Below are 13,694 nucleotides of genomic sequence, written 5' to 3'. Positions count from 1 at the left end.
CTCTGTGCAACCTGCTCTACATCTTTAGAGCTTTGTGCCCCTAGAAGGCTATCCTGAGTTTGGTCCAGAAAATCCTCAGTCTCTCGTATACAACGCAGGGTCGTTACCTGTTGCTCCAGACCTTCAATCTTCTCTTCCAATATGGAGACCAGCTTGCACTTTGTACAGACAAAGTCGCTTCTGTCCTGTGGAAGAAAGACAAACATGGCACATCCAGTGCAGGTCACAACAGCTGAATCCCCCCCTTCCATATCACCTACCTACTACGGAGCTTCCTCAGAGACGTTGGCAAGATGTAAGCCTCACTGGGCTCACTCCAGGCGAACTCCCAGGCAAACTCCTGCTGTGAGCTGCTCTGCTGTCCCCGCTGCTCCGCTGCTCCGCTGCCGCTCAGCTGGTTCGCGAGGCTCTGGCTATTTTTAAACAGCCAGGCTTCCCTGACGCAAACACACAGACACCCTAATGCCCGCCCCCTGCAGGCTAGCAGCCAATCAGACACTCACTCAGTACATCCACTGCTTTCCCTTCATCCACAGAACCAGTAATCTCATCATAAAAGGCGATTAGATTAGTCAGGCATGACCTTCCCTTGGTGAATCCATGCTGACTGTTCCTGATCACTTTCCTCTCCTCTAAGTGCTTCAGGATTGATTCTTTGAGGACCTGCTCCATGATTTTTCCAGGGACTGAGGTGAGGCTGACTGGCCTGTAGTTCCCAGGATCCTCCTTCTTCCCTTTTTTAAAGATGGGCACTACATTAGCCTTTTTCCAGTCATCCGGGACTTCCCCCGTTCGCCACGAGTTTTCAAAGATAATGGCCAAGGGCTCTGCAATCACAGCCGCCAATTCCTTCAGCACTCTCGGATGCAATTCGTCCGGCCCCATGGACTTGTGCACGTCCAGCTTTTCTAAATAGTCCCTAACCACCTCTATCTCTACAGAGGGCTGGCCATCTCTTCCCCATTTTGTGTTGCCCAGCACAGCAGTCTGGGAGCTGACCTTGTTAGTGAAAACAGAGGCAAAAAAAGCATTGAGTACATTAGCTTTTTCCACATCCTCTGTCACTAGCTTGCCTCCCTCATTCAGTAAGGGGCCCACACTTTCCTTGGCTTTCTTCTTGTTGCCAACATACCTGAAGAAACCCTTCTTGTTACTCTTGACATCTCTTGCTAGCTGCAGCTCCAGGTGCGATTTGGCCCTCCTGATATCTTTCCTACATGCCCGAGCAATATTTTTATACTCTTCCCTGGTCATATGTCCAACCTTCCACTTCTTGTAAGCTTCTTTTTTATGTTTAAGATCCGCTAGGATTTCACCATTAAGCCAAGCTGGTCGCCTGCCATATTTACTATTCTTTCGACTCATCGGGATGGTTTGTCCCTGTAACCTCAACAGGGATTCCTTGAAATACAGCCAGCTCTCCTGGACTCCCTTCCCTTTCATGTTAGTCCCCCAGGGGATCCTGGCCATCTGTTCCCTGAGGGAGTCAAAGTCTGCTTTCCTGAAGTCCAGGGTCCGTATCCTGCTGCTTACCTTTCTTCCCTTCCCATGGGCAGAGTTGAGGACATGGAGGGCATTGCCCCCCCAAAAAACTGCAGCACAAGAGCATGTCAGTCCTGGGGGCAGCTCCACACCTCCCCCACCCCATCTCCTCTGCCCCCCCCCCCCCCCCCCGGCCAGGTTGGAGGCAGAAAGTCGGGCAGTGCAGGGCAGCTACTGCTCTGGCTGGTGCCATGAAGCAGGCAGCGTTCCCGCCTCTCCTGCTGGTGCCCTGGGTTGCAGCTGCTCCCAGTCCACTTTGCTCCCACAGAGACAGCTGGTAAGAGCTGCCCAGGTGGGGAGACCCGGCTCTGTGGCTGGCAGAGCCCTTGGAGAACAGGGACTGCAGGGGAGCCCTCCCCATACACAGCCCCTGGTATCTCTCTCCCTGTACCCTGAGCTATGCCCACCCTGCTCCTGAGCTACCCCCGCCTGCACACAACCCCAGCTACCCCCTCCCTGCGCCCTGAGCTATTCCCTGCCTGCATACAGCCCCTAGCTACCCCCTCCCTGCTCCCTAAGCTGTTTTCAAACTTTTTGAGATAAGCCCCCCACCTTTGATTTATAATTTTTGGTTGTGCTCCTGCCTGCCCAAACCCAGACAGGCTGGTGGCCTGCTGAGGTGAGTCAGGGGGTGGAGGTGGCACTTCCTCCCTGGGTTAGGGTGACCAGGTATCCGGTTTTTGACCAGAACACACAGTCAAAGAGGGACCCTGTTGGCTCCAGTCAGCTCTGCTGACCGGGCTGTTAAAAGTGTGGTCAGAAGTGCTGAGGTACTAAGGCAGGCTAGTCCCTACCTGTCCTGGCTCCACGCTGCACCCCGGAAGTGGCCATCAGGTCCGGCTCCTAGGCGGTGGGGGGCACAGGGCTCCACATGGTGCTCCCACCCCAAGCACCAGCTCTGCACTCTCATTGGCCAGGAACCGTGGCCAATGGGAACTGTGGTGGCAGTGCATGGGGGCAAGAGCAGCATGTGCAAAGCCACCTGCTGTACCTCCGCCTAGGAGCCAGACCTGATGGCCACTTCTGAGGTGTAGCGTGGTACGCGGTGTCAGGACAGGCAGGGAGCCTGCCTTAGCCCCCCTGCTGTGCTGCTGACCGGGAGCCACCAGAAGTAAGCCTGCATCCCAACCCCAAGCTCCAATCCCCTGCCCCAGCCCTGAGCCCCCCCAACCAGAGCCCCCTTCTGCACCCTGAACCCCGAATTGCTAGCCCCACCCCAGAGCCTGTACCCCCAGTTAGAGCCTCACCCCCTCCCACACTCCAACCCCCTGCCCCAGGCCAGTGAAAGTGAGTGATGGTGGGTGGGGAAATGTAGTGGTAGGGGGTAAGGGCCTTAGGAAAGGGGCAGGGTAGGGGCAGGGCCTCAGGGAAGGGGTGGGGCTAGGGTGTTCAGTTTTGTGGGATTAGAATGTTGGCAACATTACCCTGGACAACCACCATGCAGAGATGGCTTGAGCCCCACTGGCCTCTGCACCTCCAAAATAAAAGTCAAACTATGCCCAAGCCCAAGGGCCCTGCCCCGAGGCTCTCTCGCTGAGCCCTGGAGATTTTAACAGCATGTCGAGGGGGGCCTCAGAGAGAAAAAGGTTGAGAACCCCAGCCTATAGGTTAATTGGCCTGATTTACCTCTTTGGCCACCCAACCACAATTAGGCACTAGTGATGCAAAAAAAGGTACATGAATGATGAGTAAGGCTAAGTTTTTGTAACGGATATTTTTAGTAAAAGTCAGGGACAGATCACCTGAAATAAACAAAAATTCATGGCAGCCCGCAACCTGTCCCTGACTTTCAGTAAAAATATCCCAGACAAAAGGGGTAGGTGGATTCAGCACCCACTGCTGCTGGGGCTCCCGGGTCCCCCACCAATGTGGTGTGTGGGACCTGGGCTTATGCGGAGTCCCCTCACCCTCAGAGCAGCTGGGAGGTGCAGGGGGTCCCGCCAGCCACCCGCCATGACTGGCCAGCTGCAAGGGCAGGGCTGGCTGGGACCTTCAGCCCCAGGGTAGAAAATGTCACGGAGGTCAATGGAAGTCACCGATTCCGTGTCTTCTGTGATACAATTATAGCTTTAATGAGGAAGGCGGCTATGAAAAAGGGTAAAGACCACCTCACCAAAGATTGTATTAGATGGGGAAAGTAGAGGACATGCATGATAAGGGTGCACAAAATACTCCTGCTACTAGTACTATAATTTGTGCACATCTATATCACTGCTAGTTTGGGTCTCCAAGAGACTGGGCTCAATTCTGGGTTGATTTATACTCGGTGCAATCCAGCCCAAGTTTGTAGGGCTGCATGAGGCGTAAGTCAGTTCTGATTTAGGGCCATCTCTTCCAGCTGCATTTCATTTGCTCCTGGGCCCTGGAAGACACTTCCTCCAGCTGTATTTCCTTCTTTGTGCCCCTGGCAGGCATTTGCAAGAACAGTATATTACAATTTGGGGCATTTTGCAATTATGACAGATTTCTTCATCTGCTGTTGGAGTATTAACTGGCACATGAGAATATTCTCCATTTTAAAACAGGACCTTGTTATGCTGTGGAAGACATTTAGTATTCAAGATTGTAGAATATCAGGGTTGGAAGGGACCTCAGGAGGTCATCTAGTCCACCCCCCTGCTCAAAGCAGGACCAATCCCAACTAAATGATCCCAGCCAGGGCTTTGTCAAGCCTGACCTTAAAAACTTCAAAGGAAGGAGATTCCACCACCTCCCTAGGTAACGCATTCCAGTATTTCATCACCCTCCTAGTTAAATTTTTTTTCCTAATATCCAACCTAAACCTCCCCCACTGAAACTTGAGACCATTACTCCTTGTTCTGTCATCTGCTACCATTGAGAAAAGTCTAGATCCATCCTCTTTGGAACCTCCTTTCAGGTAGTCGAAAACAGCTATCAAATCCCCCCTCATTCTTCTCTTCCTCAGACTAAACAATCCCAGTTCCCTCAGCCTCCTCATAAGTCATGTGTTCCAGTCCCCTAATCATTTTTGTTGCCTTCCACTGGACGCTTTCCAGTTTTTTCACATCCTTCTTGTAGTGTGGGGATCAAAACTGGACACAGTACTCCAGATGAGGTCTCACCAATGTTGAATAGAGGGGAACGATCACATCCCTTGATCTGCTGGCAATGCCCCTACTTATACAGCCCAAAATGCCATTGGCCTTCTTGACAACAAGGGCACACTATTGACTCATATCCAGCTTCTCGTCCACTGTAACCCTTATGTCCTTTTCTGCAGAACTGCTGCCTAGCCATTTGGTCCCTAATCTATAGCGGTGAATGGGATTCTCCGTCCTAAGTGCAGGACTCTGCACTTGTCCTTGTTGAATCTCATCAGATTTCTTTTGGCCCAATCCTCTAATTTGTCTAGGTCCCTCTGTATCCTATCCCTACCCTCCAGCGTATCTACCACTCCTCCCAGTTTAGTGTCCTCTGCAAAGTTGCTGAGGGTGCAAGCCACGCCATCCTCCCGATCATTAATGAAGATTTGAACAAAACTAGTCCGAGGACCGACTCCGCTTGATACTGGCTGCCAACTAGACATGGAGCCATTGAATTGGGGGGAATGCATACATCAGGCTTCCTGTCCATGGCTAGAGGAAGGCATCAGAGAGGGAGCCCTTGCCCAGACCCTGTCTGGAGAAAAACCTGTGGCACCTCCTGTCCTGTCTGCTAGTGAACAAATCCACTTAGGGAGTTCTCCACCTCTGGAAGATCATGTCTGCTACCTCCGGGTAGAGCACTCAGGTGAGAGGAGAAGTCTCTGCTTAGGTGATTTGCTAGAGCATTCTTGGCACTTGGAAGGTGATCTGCATCGGCCATGGAATCCACCTAGAAGCATAAGTCACAGAGACAGAGTGCCTCTTGGCAGAGGGCCGAGGATCATGCTCCCCCTTGGCTGTTGATGTAGAACATCAAAGCTATATTGTCATCAAGACTCGGACCATTCTGCCCGACAGGTGAGGCAGGAAGACCGCACATGCGCTGAGCACTGCCCTAAGCTCTTTGATATTTATGTGTAGCTTTACTTCCTCTGGGAACTGCATATCCTGTGTCTGGAGAGTGCCAAGGTGTGCCCCCCCCCCCCCCCCCGGCAGCCAAGGTTGGAGGCGTCTGAAACCAAGTCAACTGAGGTGAGGAGTGATGACAAAGGGAATCCCTTCCAGGACTTTCCTGGGGTCAGTACACCATCAGAGCAAGGTAAGTATCGTTGCAGGAATGGTAATGACCTTCTCCAGATAGTCCCTGGATTGGGAGTAGACAGTCATAGAATATCAGGTTTGGAAGGGACTTCAGAAGATCATCTAGTCCAACCCCTGCTCAAAGCAGGACCAATCCCCAACTAAATCATCCTAGCCAGGGCTTTGTCAAGCCTGACCTTAAAAACTTCAAAGAAAGGAGATTACACCACCTCCCTAGGTAACGCATTCCAACGTTTCATCACCCTTCTAGTGAAAAAGTTGTTTTTCCTAATATCCAACCTAAACCTCCCCCACTGCAACTTGAGACCATTACTCCTTGTTCTGTCATCTGCTACCATTGAGAACAGTCTAGATCCATCCTCTTTGGAACCTCCTTTCAGGTAGTTGAAAGCAGCTATCAAATCCCCCCTCATTCTCCTCTTCTGCAGGCTAAACAATCCCAGTTCCCTCAGCCTCTCCTCATAAGTCATGTGTTCCAATCCCCTAATCATTTTTGTTGCCTTCCACTGGATGCTTTCTAATTTTTTCACATCCTTCTTGTAGTGTGGGGCCCAAAACTGGACACAGTACACCAGATGAGGCCTCACCAATGTCGAATAGAGGGGAACGATCACATCCCTCGATCTGCTGGCAATGCCCCTACTTATACAGCCCAAAATGCCATAGGCCTTCTTGGCAACAAGGGCACACTGTCTCGTATCCAGCTTCTCATCCACTGTAACCCCTAGGTCCTTTTCTGCAGAACTGCTGCCTAGCCATTCGGTCCCTAGTCTGTAGCGGTGCATGGGATTCTTCCATCCTAAGTGCAGGACTCTGTACTTGTCCTTGTTGAACCTCATCAGATTTCTTTTGGCCCAATCCTCTAATTTGTCTAGGGCCCTCTGTATCCTATCCCTACTCTCCAGCGTATCTACCTCTCCTCCCAGTTTAGTGTCCTCTGCAAACTTGCTGAGGGTGCAATCCACACCATCCTCCAGATCATTTATGAAGATATTGAACAAAACCGGCCCGAGGACCGACCCTTGGGGCACTCCACTTGATACTGACTGCCAACTAGACATGGAGTATAACATCTCCAGCAACTAAGTGGAGCGAACCAGTTACTGGCCTTCAGTAGATAATGATGCAAATGTATTCTTTAACCTTTCTTTTGCTTTTTGAAGGGTCAATCAGCCTCTCCTTCTTGACATATTATCCTCACTGACTGTTTAGGGGATTGTCTTGCTGGGAGTACGTTTCAACAGTGCTCTGTGAAATGCACAGACTGCCTATTAGTTTCTGGGCGTAGGCTAGATCTAAATGCCTAAATGGTTTGGGACCTGCCTACCTGAGAGACTGTCTGTCTCCCCCTGTGATCCTGCTGCAACTGTAATCCAGAAAAGTGCTTGAGTTGGACATAATACTACCAGGGTACAAAATGTTCCACTACATAAATCCGTGGTACACCCACTCCTTGAATACTACGTGCAATTCTAGTAACCTCATCTCAATGAAGATACATTAGAATTGGAAAAGGCACAGAGAAGGGCAGCAAAGATGATCAAGGATATGGAATGGCTTCCATATGAGGAGAAACTAAAAAGCCTGGATCTGTCCATATTAGGAAAGAGACACATAATGGGGGGGGGGAGGGAAGGGGAGGAGTAGAGGTATGAAAGAGATCTATAAAATCATGAATGGTGTGGAGAAAGTAAAATAAGGAAGTGTTATTTATCCCTTCACATAAAACTCTTTCCATTCCACTAGTACCTCTGGAGGATGTTATACAGCAGCTACTTATGCAAGACATTTTTAAATCAGCAGATCTAAATTACTTGCACCCAAGAGTTTTAAAAGAGCTGGCTGAATCATAAAATTTTGATTTTTCAATAAGTCTTGGAACAGTGGGGAAGATCCAGAGGACTGGAAGAAAGCTAATGTTGTGCCACTATTTTAAAAGGGTAAACAGGATGAACTGTGTGATTATAGGCCTGTCACTCTGACCAATCCCAAGCAAGATAATAGAGCAGCTGATATGGAACTCAATTAATAAAGAATTAAAAGGAGAGTAATGTAATTATGGCCAATCAATATGGTTTAATGGAAAATAGATCCTGCCTAACCTTATATCTTTTTCTGATGAGATTACAAGTGTGGTTGATGTAATAGTGTTGTTAGCTAAAACATACATGCTAGGCATAGGGGATAACATTAATAGCTCAGTGGTTTGAGCATTGGCTTGCTAAACTCAGGGTTGTGAGTTCAATCCTTGAGGGGGCCATTTAGGGATTTGGGGCAAAAATTGGGGATTGGTCCTGCTTTGAGCAGGGGGTTGGACTAGATGATCTCCTGAGGTCCCTTCCAACCCTATGATTCTATTGTATTATACCCAACATATATATTAACTGAATTATATTCTATCTTTCCCACCATTCTGTTCACATGGCTTGCTTATGTCAAGAGAAATATATCCCACAACACTCTGCAAAGCATTAGCAAATATAAAACCTGTCAAAGGCAAGATACATTTGTTCTAAATCTTAGTATATTTTGGGAGGTATCTTAAAAGGCAACTGGTTTGGAAAGTCATATCCACAACAGAGATATCAAAAGGTACAAAAGAACAAAGTAAGGAACTGGTAGTTGGATCTTAGGTGACCTATAAAGTGCTTTCTAACTTGTAAACAAACATGCTATAAATATGAATGTGTTTGGAAGCATTTTTTTGAAGCACATCTACTGTGTAGGGTGAATCTGCTGCAAGATAAAAGTTACTTTCTGACAAAGACAGGTATGTATATTTCCTTTTTGTTTTCTACGGTTTTGTCTTTAGGCAGTAAATTGGCTAAGCTTGGTTATTTGGTCTCTTAAACACTTTTAATAATGAACCATGAGTGTAGTCAAACAATTAGCTACATCTTAATCAATAGTGGTAATGTAATATACTTAGACTTCTGCAAGGCATTTGACTTGGTACCCAAGACATTTTGATTAAAAACCTAGAACGACATAAAATTAACATGGCACATATTAAATGGATTAAAAACTGGTTAACGGGTCGGTCTCAAAATACAACTGAACAGGGAATTATCAAGCTTGTGGGTTTCTAATGGAGTCCCACAAGTATTGGTTCTTGGTCCCATGCTATTTAATATTTTTATCAATGGCCTAAACGAAAACATAATATCAGCCCTGATAAAGTTTGCAGAGGAGACAGAAATTGGCAGAGTGATAAATAATGAAGAGGGCAGGTCTCTGATACTGAGTGATCTGGTTTGCTTGGTAAGCTGGGTGCAAGCAAACTATGCATTTTAATCAGGCTAAATGTAAATGTATGCATCTAGGGGGAAAAGTAGGCCATTACTTACAGGCTGGTAGTAAGCAGTGACTTTGAAAAAGATTTGGGGTTGTAATGTAATGGCTACAATTTTGTCACAGAGGTTGCAGAAGTCACAGAATCTGTGACTTCCAGAGACAACCGTGACTTCAGCCCACAGCGGCTGACAGCTGCGGGGTCCCCCTGCTGCAGCCGGCGGCGGGAAGGTTCCAAAACCCTGAGCTGCCACGGGTGGCATCTCGGAGCTTGGAGCCCATGCCCCTGCAGCTGTCCTGCCGCCACGGGCAGTGTGGGGACTCTGCAGCTCCCCATTTTGTCATGGATATTTTTAGTAAAAGTCACGGACAGGTCACGGTAATAAAAGAAAAATTCACGGAAGCTCCTGACCTGTCCGTGACTTTTACTAAAAATATCTATGACAAAATCTTAGCCTCAGTAATGGATAATCATCTGAATATGAGCTACCAGTGTGATGCTGTGGCCAAAAGGGCTAATGCAATCCTTGAATGCATAAACAGGGGAATCTGAAGTAGTAGAGGTTGTTTTACTTCTGCATTTGGCAGTTGTGAGACCACTGTAGGAATACTATGTCCAGTTCTGGTGTCCTCAATTCAAGAAGGATGTTTATAAAATGAAGAGGGTTCAGAGAAGAGCCATGAGAGTGAATAAAGGATTAGACAACATGCCTTATAGTGATAAAACTTAAGGAGCTCAATTTCTTTAGCTTAATGAAAAGACATGAAAGGAGTGACTTGAGCACCGTTTATAAGTACCAAATATTTGACAATCTTGTAAGCAAAGGTATAACACGACCCAATAGCTGAAAGCCAGACAAATTCAGACTGGAAATAAGGTGTAATTTTTTAACAGTGAGGATGACACATACCAGGGTACAATTCACATCAGCAGTGGGCTGTGCCACCCCTGCCCTGCAACCTTGGGTACCTTACAATGCCTTGCTGAAGTAGCTCCCACCTGCACTGCTCACAAACAGCCTTCCAGCATGTAAGCCATACCCCGAGAGCCAGCTACATCTTGACTCTCACCAGCCTTGGTTATACTGCAGCGTGACCCCATCAAATCCCCAGTCCTGCATCTTCCCCCAGAAATGTATGCCTGTCCTGCCCAGCCCTCTCCTGGACAGTCCCAATATATTAAGTCTGTTATTCTTTTAAAGGAATAATATGCCAGTTTATTGCCTTAAATGGAGTTACTCAGGGTCTGTCTACACTACAAAATTATGTTGACCTAAGATGTGTCAATGTACAGCCACCGTAGTCATTAAATCTCTTTTGAATGTCCACACCATGCTCCTTGTGTTGGCAGTGCACAGCCTCACCAGGAGTGCTTGCATCGATTTAACTGTCAGTGTGGGGCATTGTGGGATGGCTTCTGAAAGCCAGCAGCAGTTGATGTAAGCAACAGTGTCTACACTGACACTGTCACCTTAACTTCATCAACCTAAGCGCTATGCGTCTCGCAGAGGTGCAGTTAAGTCAGCATAGCGGATGAGTTAAGTTGGAGGGAGGAACAATTTAGTATAGACTCTTTTTATGTTTACCTAACTCTCTAGTGTAGACCAGGGTCCAGATTTAAACACACTGGATTAGATAAAGGAGTAACACAAGAGTATTAGTTTCAAAGAAGTGAGTACAAGTAATGAGGCATAAAAATCAGAAATGGTTACAAGAAAAATAGAAGTAATGTTTCCAGTGCCTAATGTAATAAACTATATTAGAGAGTCAAGCAAAATTTCTCACCACATGCTTCCGCATGGTTACTGACCAGACTCTTCCAGTCAGACTCCCCACCTTCCCCCAAGTCCAACAGCTGTTTTCCTTTGTCATCTTAGGTGTGATGTCCGGCACAGACAGGGAGAGAGAAGGATGGTGGGGGGGATGTCTTGGGATGTTTGCTCCTGCTTTTTATAGTTTCAGTCCCCCTCTTGAAGAACATTTCCAACCGAGAACCAAAGAGACAGACAAAGAATCGGTGTGGAAGGAATATCCTTGTTGACTTTTTTCACCAGTTTGAGCTTTCTTTGTTTTCCCTTCCTGTTTGATTCCTTTACTGTTTAAATGCAGATTCAAGCAAGCACACATTTATGCAAGCACACAGCCCTTTGTTTGACACAGACCTGTTTGCTGAATATGGAACATGTGTTAATAACATTATACAGAAAAATCTTAACTTCACACACAATCTTGCCACACATTTTATTATTACAATACTGACCAGTAAATTACGAGATTTCAGATGTTACCTTACAAGGCATACCTTGTACAATTGTTACAATAGTGTATATGGTGCGAATATAAGGATGCATTCTGTCATACAAGGTAATTAAACATTAAAACAATTTATGAAGGCTTGTGGTGGATTCTCCATCACTGGTGATTTTTAAATCAAGATTGGATTTTTTTTTTTTTTTTTAAAAAGAGATGCTCTAGGAATTATTTTGGGGGAAGATCTTTGGCCTGTGATACACAGGAGGTCAAACTAGATGAGCACAGTGGTCCCTTCTGGTCTTGGAATCCATGAATAGAGTACCTTCTGTTGTACCATGTTCTAAAACTTTAGCTTTAGAGGCACCGACTCAGTGGGTGTGCTGGGGCTCAAGCACCCACGGAAAAATGCTGAGCACCCACAAGCCATAGTTCCTGGCTCCGCTGAGTTTCAAATCTGCGGTCTGATCACAGTGCACCCCTAGCCTCAGACAGCGTCTGAGTGTGGAATGTAATAAGTTCTATGCTGCTCCCAGCTTCTGCCCTTGGGGCAGGGAGTTTGTTTATAAACAGAGGCAGGGTGATTAAGATAACAAAAGGCTTCTAATTAAATTACACAAAGGATCATTAGATGATCCTGAAAGCATTGCCAGGCACTCCAGTTAAAATATTGGAAACCAAAGGTAGGAATAAATGGTCTATTTTCAGAATGGAAAGAGGTAAATAGTGGTATCCTCCAGGGACCTGTACTGGGACCAGTGCTGTTCAACATATTCATAAATGATCTACAAAAAGGGGTAAACAGTGAGATGGCAAAATCTGTAGATGATACAAAATTACTCAAGATAGTATTTGCTTCAGGTTGGGGGCAAATACTCACCAGCAACCATACACCACACAACAAAAAACACTAACCCAGGAACCTATCCTTGCAACAAAGTCCATTGCCAACTCTATTCACATATCTGTTCAGGGGACACCATTACAGGGCCTAATCACATCAGCCACACTATCAGAGGCTCATTCACCTGCCAATGTGATATATGCCATCATGTGCTAGCAATGCCCCTCTGCCATGTACATTGGCCAAACCGGACAGTCTCTATGTAAAAGAATAAATGGGCACAAATCAGACGTCAAGAATTATAACATTCAAAAACCAGTTGGAGAACACTTCAATCTCTCTGGTCACTCGATTACAGACCTAAAAGTGGTAATTCAACAAAAAAAACTTCAAAACAGACTCCAACAAGAGACTGCTGAATTGGAATTAATTTGCAAACTGGAAACCATTCAATTAGGCTTGAATAAAGGCTGGGAGTGGATGTGTCATGACACAAAGTAAAACTATTTCCCCATGTTTATTTCCCCCCCTACTGTTCCTCACACGTTCTTGTCAACTGCTGGAAATGGCCCATCTTGATTATCACTACAAAAGGTTTTGTTTTTTTCCCCCTCTCCTGCTGGTAATAGCTCACATTAACTAATCACTCTCGTTATATTGTGCATGGTAACACCCATTGTTTCATGTTCTCTGTGTTTATAAAATCGTCGTTCTGTATTTTCCACTGCATGCATCTGATGAAGTGGGCTGTGGCCTACGAAAGCTTATGCTCAAATAAATTTGTTAGTCTCTAAGGTGCCACAATTACTCCTGTTCTTTTTGCGGATTCAGACTAACATGGCTGCTACTCTGAAACCTAAATAATGTAGCTGTCCTTAATTGGCATCAAGACTATACCAGGGAACTAGATGTAAATAAGATTGCAAAGCTACTGTAAGACATAATGACTTTAAACTGGGATGTTAGTGAAGACAGCTTTTAGGTGACTGTAATGATTTTAATAATTGTAATTTAATAACCAATTCATGATAGTGTAATTATGTAGTTCATAATAATTTAATCATTATTAAAATAGTAAAGATACCAATGACAGACATATTTAATAACTAGAATAGGAAAGAAGTGTCTAAATATACTGAAAATAGCCTCCACACAAAACAGAGTCCGCCCACCGCCCCAAACACACATACCTCTTCAAAAGCACCCACTGGCAAAAACAAAAGTCAGCACCTATGGTATGTTCTGTTATTTTAAAGTTCTATGTCCTGTGTAGGGTGACCAGATGTCCCGGTAAAATTGGGACTGTCCTGATATTTAACCCTTTGTCCCACGTCCCAATTAATGTACAATTGGGATGCCATTTGTCCCGATATTCAGGTGAGGAGATGAGTGGGGGAATAAGGAGGTATGCAGGAAGCCAGCGGCATGCGCTGGGATGAGGAGGTGATCTGTGAGCCAGTGGTGGGTTTGGGGAGTCTTGCAGTGGGGGCCTGGTGGGGAAGTGAGGAGGCAAGGAGCAGGCGGGCAGAGGGGTGAGGAGGCAGGTGGGGGAGTCTCGCAGT

This window comes from Dermochelys coriacea, chromosome 2 (assembly GCF_009764565.3).
Source record: "Dermochelys coriacea isolate rDerCor1 chromosome 2, rDerCor1.pri.v4, whole genome shotgun sequence".
In the NCBI taxonomy this organism is placed as follows: Eukaryota; Metazoa; Chordata; order Testudines; family Dermochelyidae; genus Dermochelys; species Dermochelys coriacea.
The sequence above is the reverse complement of the archived record's forward strand: the minus strand, read 5'-3'. Positions refer to the sequence as shown.